Here is an 8,458-nt window from a genome sequence, read left to right on the forward strand (position 1 = left end):
AGTAGGGGTGGGTTTTTATAATCGATTCATTGATTAAGATCGATTATGGCTTGGATAACGTAAAATCGATTAATTAAAATCCTGAATCGATTTTTTTAATATAAATTTATTTTGCCCGAAATGCCAGAATCTCTGGTGACATCTCACAAAATTTCAAGAACCACCAAACAGCTAAGACAGTAAATGAGAGCAGGAACACGGATTCTGCACAAAGACTTAAACACACAGCATGACCCGCGGATCAGAATCATTTAGATGTCGCCTTTCTCACCCGACGGCACGGACACGGTCGGGGCTGAAAGCCAACAGCTCACTGATTCTGATCTGTCGGCGGGTCCGCGCTTTGTGTTCACGCCCTTTATGCGCTGATTCTAAAGCTGTTAGTTTGATCTCTTTCCAAACAATATTGACCGAACCAGCAGCAAAAGAAGATTCACATAAACATCGTCATGAATTCACTCTGACTTTTACTGTTTTGCTTCCACCGCGATGCACAGCTCTCTCTCTCTCTCTCTCTGTCTCTCTCTCTCGCCCTCTCTCTCTCTCTGTCTCTCTCTTTCTCTGTCTCTCTCTCGCCCTCTCTCTCTCTCTGTCTCTCTGTCTCTCTCTCTCGCCCTCTCTCTCTCTCTGTCTCTCTCTTTCTCTGTCTCTCTCTCGCTCTCTCTCTCTCTCTGTCTCTCTCTCGCCCTCTCTCTCTCTCTCTCTGTCTCTCTCTTTCTCTGTCTCTCTCTCGCCCTCTCTCTCTCTCTGTGTACTTCAAGAACAGTTTCCCTTTCTTCATTATTCGCTTGCTTGTTATGCACAAGTCTACCGTTGTTTACAGCGCTGTCGGCCGCTGTTTTTTTCCCTTTTACATTCTTCCGAAAAGAAAACCTCATTTCTGCTGTTCAATACTGAACAAATTTAAACTTTTTAAAATTATTCAAAATGCAAAACGCTTAACCGTGTCTCTAATAAAACCTCTGTAACTTCAGAGGTAATGTTCATATGTTGATTAATGGTTTTCTTTCGTTTTTGATGTACTGCAGAATATTTTTATAAAATCCCAGGCCAGGAAAACCACCTTCATGTTTTTCTGTGTTTTATCTTCAGCTACTTTGACACAAAGGCATCTGCTGTGATGCTTACACCTTTGATAAAGTCTTGCGTGTGTCAGCTTCCTTTTTATTGATACAAAAATATGTAAATGTACTGATCTGAATTATAATATTTCTGACTGTCAAAATTTCCCAGATTTAAATCGAATCGAATCGAATTAAATCGAATCGTGGATCGAATCGATTCGGGACCTTGTGAATCGGAATTGAATCGATTCTAGAAATCAGTGACGATACCCAGCCCTAGTAGTGAGTGCCCGTCTCTCCTCCAAGTGCTTCCTTAGTGTCCGTAAATCCTCCGTCAATCCCTGGGTGAACACACACACACACACACACACACACACACACACACACACACACACACACACACACACACAGGCAGGTCGACCGGTCAGGGCGCCGTCAGATCCTGACAGGACCATGCTGAGGACAGACCGGAGGCACCACCCCATGACATGAGTGAGATTATGAGAGCTATTGCTAGCTCTGAAAAGAGGATATTGGACCGTATCGATTCAAGCACGAAAGATTTATTATTCCAGAGGTTGGGACATATTTTTTCTGCACCTGCATTTTGGTACCTGAATGGCAAGCTCGCAAAGTCATCTGCTCTTCGTTTTATAAGCTGGAATGTTAAAGGTATAAATAATCCGGTTAAACGCACAAGGGCTTTTACTCATTTAAAATCATTGAGATCCGATGTTGTATATCTGCAGGAAACACACCTCCGATCAAGTGAACAAATTCAACTAATTAAACTGTTTCTCTGCTTGTCTGCATTGCCACAAATTGTTCTATTTGGTGATGTATCATAGAACTGTACTATATAGTGTATGTAAGTTTCTGTGTTTGCTAGTAACTACCATCAACCTAAGGTCTCAGCTAATTTATCTTTGCAGAGATGTTCATTTGATTGTAACAGCAGTAGGAAAGAGCAGTAACAAGAGTAGGACAGCTAAGCTAATTATGGCTAAACATTTGGAATTTAATGAAAGCAAAAATTGACCTTGCAAAGATGGATAGGTTTATTTAGAAAGTCAGCTATTTACATTTAGTGTTCGTCCCAAGTAGGAGATTTTGAATTGAGTCTAAATTGACCGCAAATTTACTTACATCAAAACTTACAAATTTACATCAAAACTTCTGAAGATGCAGGTCTCTGTGCAGCGGCTGAAGTCTGTGGTGTAGAGGGTGAAGAGGAAGGGGGAGAGGATGGTCCCTTATGGTGCTCCTGTGTTGCTGATTACCTTGTCAGACACACAATGTGGAAGACGCACATATTGTGGTCTTCCTGTCAGGTAATCAACAATCCAGGACACTAGAGAAGCATCCCCCTGCATCGCTGTTAGCTTATCACCAAGCACTGGAAAAGTAAAAAAAAAACATGAACCTCACAGTGCTCGCCGGCTGGTCCGGGTGGATGTAGACACGATTGAGCAGATAGATGATGGCGTCCTGTGAGACGGGGCTGGTAAGCAAATTGAATGGGATCCTGATGTGGTCTGACAATGGGTGAGATCTGGTCCAGGATGAGCCTTTCCAGGGTCTTCATGATGTGGGAGGTCAGTGTCACAGGCCTGTAATCCTGGGGGCCACTGGGACGTGGCGTCTTTGGTACAGGGACGAGGCTTGATGTCTTCCACAGCACTGGGACCCTCTTCAGACTCAGCATGAACAGTTTATGGAAGACTCCACAAAGCTGGGGGGCACAGGCCTTGAGGGGACTCACTCCATCTGGTCCAGCAGACTTGCCTGAGTGGAGTTTCTTCATTTGCATCTGAACCTGGTAAGCATTTAACACTACTACACTGACATACATAATTTTCAATTTAATGAAGTTAAAAATTTGTTGTCTTATTGTCAGTTGTTATTGACAGCAAGATTATTAGAAATATATGAAAAAATGTACATTAAATGGGAAGTTCAGGAGCTGAATCAATGACAGTTTTTTTTTTCAAATGAAAGTGACAAAGGTGCAGATTCATACATAGATGCTGTCATATTAACAGATGTTAATGTGTGAAAAGGGCTTTAACCCTCCCATTATGATGTGGGTCGAGTTGACCTGATTTAAAAATGTAAAAGGAAAAATTGTTAAAAGTACTTTTTAATACAAAATTGCTGTTTGGCTTAAAAAATGTAACCAGCTTGTAAAATGAAACTGGTTTACCTGGCAGCCAGAGTGGAGGCTAAAGGCGACTGAAACTACTTCTTTCTTTGCAACTGTGAGACATATTATACACACACACACACACACACACACACGACAGTAATGCTTGGCCCAGTGAAATTGAATGCTGATTGAAAGTACACCTTAATTATCAACTAAAAGCAAAAGAGAAAAAAAACATAAGTAATATTTTTTAAAGACATTACTGAGAAACTTTCCAGGATTCGCCAACTGATGGATCAGTGGGTCTGAATTTCCAGTGCAGTCTCTCATCAAGTATGTTAAAATTGATGATAAAATTCAACAAAACTACAGGGAAACACTCTGGAAGATTCTGCTGCTGCTCATTTTTCTCCAATTCCAACCAGAAGTGCCACCAAAAAGCAAAGGTTTCCCAGAAGGTACACAGCGATCAGGCAACTGTCACCTTTGACCTGACAAAAAAAGTAAAATTATATTAGAAATACTCCATCTTGTGGCAATCAGTGATTGCTTGCTTTTATATTTCTTTCAGCTTACCAATGCTGATTCCATTTGATCAGCAGTATCATCTGAAACCCAGAGCAAAGAACAGTGAAATATTGCAGGGCACATTAACTGAAGTGAACTAAAGCAGTCAGCTATGTTTTTAATCATTTTATTTATACAGGTTGAGTTATGATATTAGTTTTAAGCTTTAACAGAAGAAGAACAATTTGAAATCAATTTAAATAAAATTGAGTCGAGTTGAGTAGTTGTGGTGATTGAAAAAAAACAAAAAAACAACAACTTTCAGAACGATAACAATGTGCTGGAAGCTCTATGTAAACATTTAGCATGTCAAGTTGCCATTGGTCATGGAAAGTGTGTGCGGCACGGGGGGGTAAAACATTTTTTAAAAATCACCAAACATTAACCAGTTTTTGTAGACACAAAGAGGTTGTGATCATATTTTTTTTTAATAATTTGTGTGACTGAGCCACACATTGAGCCACAGCATTGTCAAACTACACGTGTCCAAAATTGGATAGTCTCAGTTGAGACAATTCAATGCAAGTTCTCTCTGATAACATTAGGTTGGTGGTGCATGAGCTGAGCCTTCGTGTATAGTATTCCCAGAGTATTTTCATGCATTTAATAAATCGAAAGATAAAGATTCCTTTGTCGCTGTACTTCAGCACAGTTAAAGTGTAACAGCTTTTGTTCCAGCAGACTACCATTGAGACATTCTTACGCGTTTTCACTCATCAATTCATAAATACCAATATTGTCAGGGTCCTGGGACTGGGCGACCCAGGATCCCTGAGCAGTCATGTATTATATTATTATTATTATTATTGCTGTGTATTTTGGTGTTGCTCCCCCTTCCCTGTGCTTGTGTATATGTGTGTGTGGGTGGCTGAGCACTTGTTTATAGGCGGCGTCAGGCCTGGAGGGTGTGGCCCTGCAAGGGGACTGGCCACACCCGAAGCCACACACCTGCTGCTGATCAGGCCTCGTCGGGGGAGCTACTTAAGAGAGTCTTGGAGCTCCCACCGACGCGGGATCATTGCTTGGGACTCCACGTTAGTTACCCAGTTTAGGTTTTGGTCGTGTAGTGTATGCCTGCCATTGTTCAGTGTCCTGACTGCTGCCGCTATTGTTTCCCGCAGGAGGAGCGTGGAAGGCTTAAGGAGCAGCGAGCACCGGGAGTGCAGACACGGGAGCAGAGAGCACTTGGAGGACACGACACGGGAGTCTGGGGAGAAACACGGGGATTTATTGTTGTTTGATATCACCCTCTGTAAATAAACACTGTCTATACGTAGAGCACCGCGCCTGGGTCCTCCTTCCCCACTCCTTCCACGGTGTGCCATGCCGTACCGTGACAAATATTTGATGCTGCTGTGTTATACACAGAAAATCTTGTGATACAGTGCTGTTTATTTTACCCATCCAACCACATTCTGAGGTGTACAGGGGTTATACTCTTCGCTCAGTCAGCTAAATGCTGCTGAACTGATCAGGTGGCTCTTCACCGTGCAAATGGACTGTTGGGTCTAGATTGGTTTTTGTCATTAAAGTGTATATGGGTAGTGATGATTTTTTCCTTCATCACTGAAATGCAAAAAAAAAGGCTTACCTCTGTGTTTAACTACCCAATCATGGACCTCCAAAATGATGATGAAGAGAACTTCCCAGGCAAAGAAGCCACCCATCACTTTCAATAGCCACCCATCATCACTGTCAATCCTGTCCAGGCCTGTAAATATGGCTGCCACTGTGTGACACAAAGAAGCAGGCATTTTAAGACGAGCAGCATGGGTGACAGTGTGTCTGCTATTGACATTGTTAGCATATATGCAAGATGGTAGAATGAAGTAAAACACAAGCTTACCAGCTATAGATTTTATTACCACCGCATTTAAAAAATGTGTCCAGTTGAACAGATACCTCCTATCAAAGAAAAGAGAAGAACTATAAAATCATCAGCTTCTGAAGTTCTTGTCTAAGATTTCTCCTGCATCCAATTTATGAAAACAAGTATCATTACTGAACATACAATTTTACTAAATCTATATTTCACTTAAAAAAATATTTCATTTACTGAGTCTGGCCTCCAAAGCTACAACCAGGCTATATTTATTAAAAGCACCATTATTACTAAGAGGAAGGAATAACTTTCACGAGTCATGTGCAAATTAGTTTCCTACTTGGTGTTTCAGTGTGAAAGTGTGCTCTGATAAAGCACATGCAGGCTACACTTTGCAAAAGTTTGAAATTTTAAAAACTTTTATGGCTGAAGTATGAATACAACTCTTAGGGTTATCAAATAACTTTATAACCTCACTTTGCCGCGTGAGCAGTGCATTTAGTCATTAAGCATGTACTGCCCCATTCCTTTGGTTTATCGTGTTTTCAAAATTTGTTAAATAATTGTAGAGAAAAAAAAAGTGAGGCCATTTTTAATTTTTTTTTAAATAATATTTGAACAGAGTATTCTTAAATGTGTATAGGCATGATATAGTATATTAATTAAACACACACAGATGGATACATACAGGTGATGTTGTGGTCCGCAGCGCAGCAAGGCCCCGATGGGCTGGATGAGTGAGAGGATCATAACCAGGCACCCCAACACTGGATGTGCTCCCTGGATACCAAACACATTAACAGTGCTAATCATGGGGCATAAATATCAGTCTGAGAGCTGAAACACACAACTAAAGAGTGCTTAATGAATATCAAGAGAAAAGAAAAAAAAACACTTTGAAGGGGTATATTAATCTTGCCTGTGGATGCAACTTGCAGACTGGAGGAGATAAGACATGGACATAACTAAGCACAAGCAGAACATGATGGCTGGGGGGGAAACACACGTGACAGAAGGAATGGGTCACAAGGGAAAAACATGGAAACGAGACGGGAGAAAAGGACATTACTGAAATACATGAAGGGCCAGGGCTGGGACAGCCAACCAGTCACAGACAAAGAGCCACATCATACACCTGGGCACACATGAACATCACCCATCCCTTCCTCTGTCCTGCGTTCAGTTTAGGGTATCGAACTCAGGACCCTAGCCTCATCAGGCCGGGGTCTTTGTGTGGAGTCTGGATGTTCTCTCGAGCTTCCTCCCACAGTCTAGGGACATGCAGTTAGTGGGGGTCTTCTCGCCCCGTTCACATTCACACAGAGATGAATTGAAGATCACCTTGTGGTTAGTGCCTTCTATTCGATGTACAGACTGAATAATAACACCTTCTAATTAGTTCTGTCTCCTATTGGTGCTCTTCTACGAGTGATCAGTGCTTGATGGCTTACTAAGCTTAACTTTTTTCCACAACATTGATAACAAACACACACAGAACAACAACAACATATGTTATCTAAAAAAAACTTGATTGGACCAAAGTTTTGATGTTCATCCTACATGTTTATTGAGATTGTCTAATGTCTGCGACGGTATCTTCTCCCACGTCTGCGGACACCCGAGGCCTTGTGGGGTCTCTTGTGTCTGCGAACGGGGCGAGAAGACCTCGCATGTCTGCGTCTATACCTGCGTCGTGGCATTGTCCAAAACGGCGGTACCTGCTCCACGTCACGGGTTCTATTTATGGACTCACCTGGCAACTTTAGTGATGTCACTGCTGATGTTGTCACTGTTGGTGTGACCTCATGACTCATTCATGCCATCTGAACTGTGGTGTAATTATGAGGTCACAGGGGGACGTGAATTTATTCACAAAGTTGATAGAGAGTTTGGGTCATAACTCAAAGACGCAATGATGCAGTCAAATCATTTGGAATTAAATATCTCTGTCAGTGCGCCCCAGGGTGGCTGTGGCTACAATGTAGCTGCCATCACCAGTGTGTGAATGGGTGGATGACTGGATGTGTAAAGTGCTTTGGGGTCCTTAGGGACTAGTAAAGCGCTATGCAAATACAGGCCATTTACCATCTGTAAATTACAAGATTTAGAGGGTTCTGACATCACAGTCATCTTTCTGACATTGACATCCAGTCTCTCTGTTGTGATGTCAAATATTAATGCCAAATTCGTCTCTCTGTTGTGATGTCAGATATTAATGCCAGATTCGTCTCTCTGTTGTGATGTCAGATATCAATGCCAGATTCGTCTCTCTGTTGTGATGTCAAATATCAATGCCAGATTCGTCTCTCTGTTGTGATGTCAAATATTAATGCCAGATTCGTCTCTCTGTTGTGATGTCAGATATTAATGCCAGATTCGTCTCTCTGTTGTGATGTCAAATATCAATGCCAGATTCGTCTCTCTGTTGTGATGTCAGATATCAATGCCAGATTCATCTCTCTGTTGTGATGTCAGATATCAATGCCAGATTCGTCTCTCTGTTGTGATGTCAGATATTAATGCCAGATTCGTCTCTCTGTTGTGATGTCAGATATCAATGCCAGATTCGTCTCTCTGTTGTGATGTCAGATATCAATGCCAGATTCGTCTCTCTGTTGTGATGTCAGATATCAATGCCAGATTCGTCTCTCTGTTGTGATGTCAAATATCAATGCCAGATTCGTCTCTCTGTTGTGATGTCAGATATCAATGCCAGATTCGTCTCTCTGTTGTGATGTCAAATATCAATGCCAGATTCGTCTCTCTGTTGTGATGTCAGATATCAATGCCAGATTCGTCTCTCTGTTGTGATGTCAGATATCAATGCCAGATTCGTCTCTCTGTTGTGATGTCAGATAT

The 8,458-nt window shown here is 41.8% G+C and overlaps 2 long non-coding RNA genes across 2 annotated transcripts; one reads left to right on the plus strand and one right to left on the minus strand.

Annotated features, from left to right (window-relative positions):
• The first annotated feature begins 779 nt into the window (after positions 1-779).
• LOC309718063 lies at positions 780-5,055 on the plus strand. The gene is made up of 2 exons (XR_014279862.1): positions 780-2,883; positions 4,674-5,055. It is a non-coding gene; the product is annotated as an uncharacterized lncRNA (long non-coding RNA).
• On the minus strand, positions 3,187-6,325 carry LOC309718062. Its single transcript, XR_014279861.1, has 5 exons — positions 6,288-6,325; positions 5,624-5,682; positions 5,369-5,506; positions 3,787-3,818; positions 3,187-3,701 (listed from the first exon to the last, which is right to left on the minus strand). It is a non-coding gene; the product is annotated as an uncharacterized lncRNA (long non-coding RNA).
• Positions 6,326-8,458: the final 2,133 nt, after the last annotated feature.

This window comes from Aulonocara stuartgranti, assembly GCF_965226115.1.
Source record: "Aulonocara stuartgranti genome assembly, chromosome: 11".
Lineage (NCBI taxonomy): Eukaryota > Metazoa > Chordata > Actinopteri > Cichliformes > Cichlidae > Aulonocara > Aulonocara stuartgranti.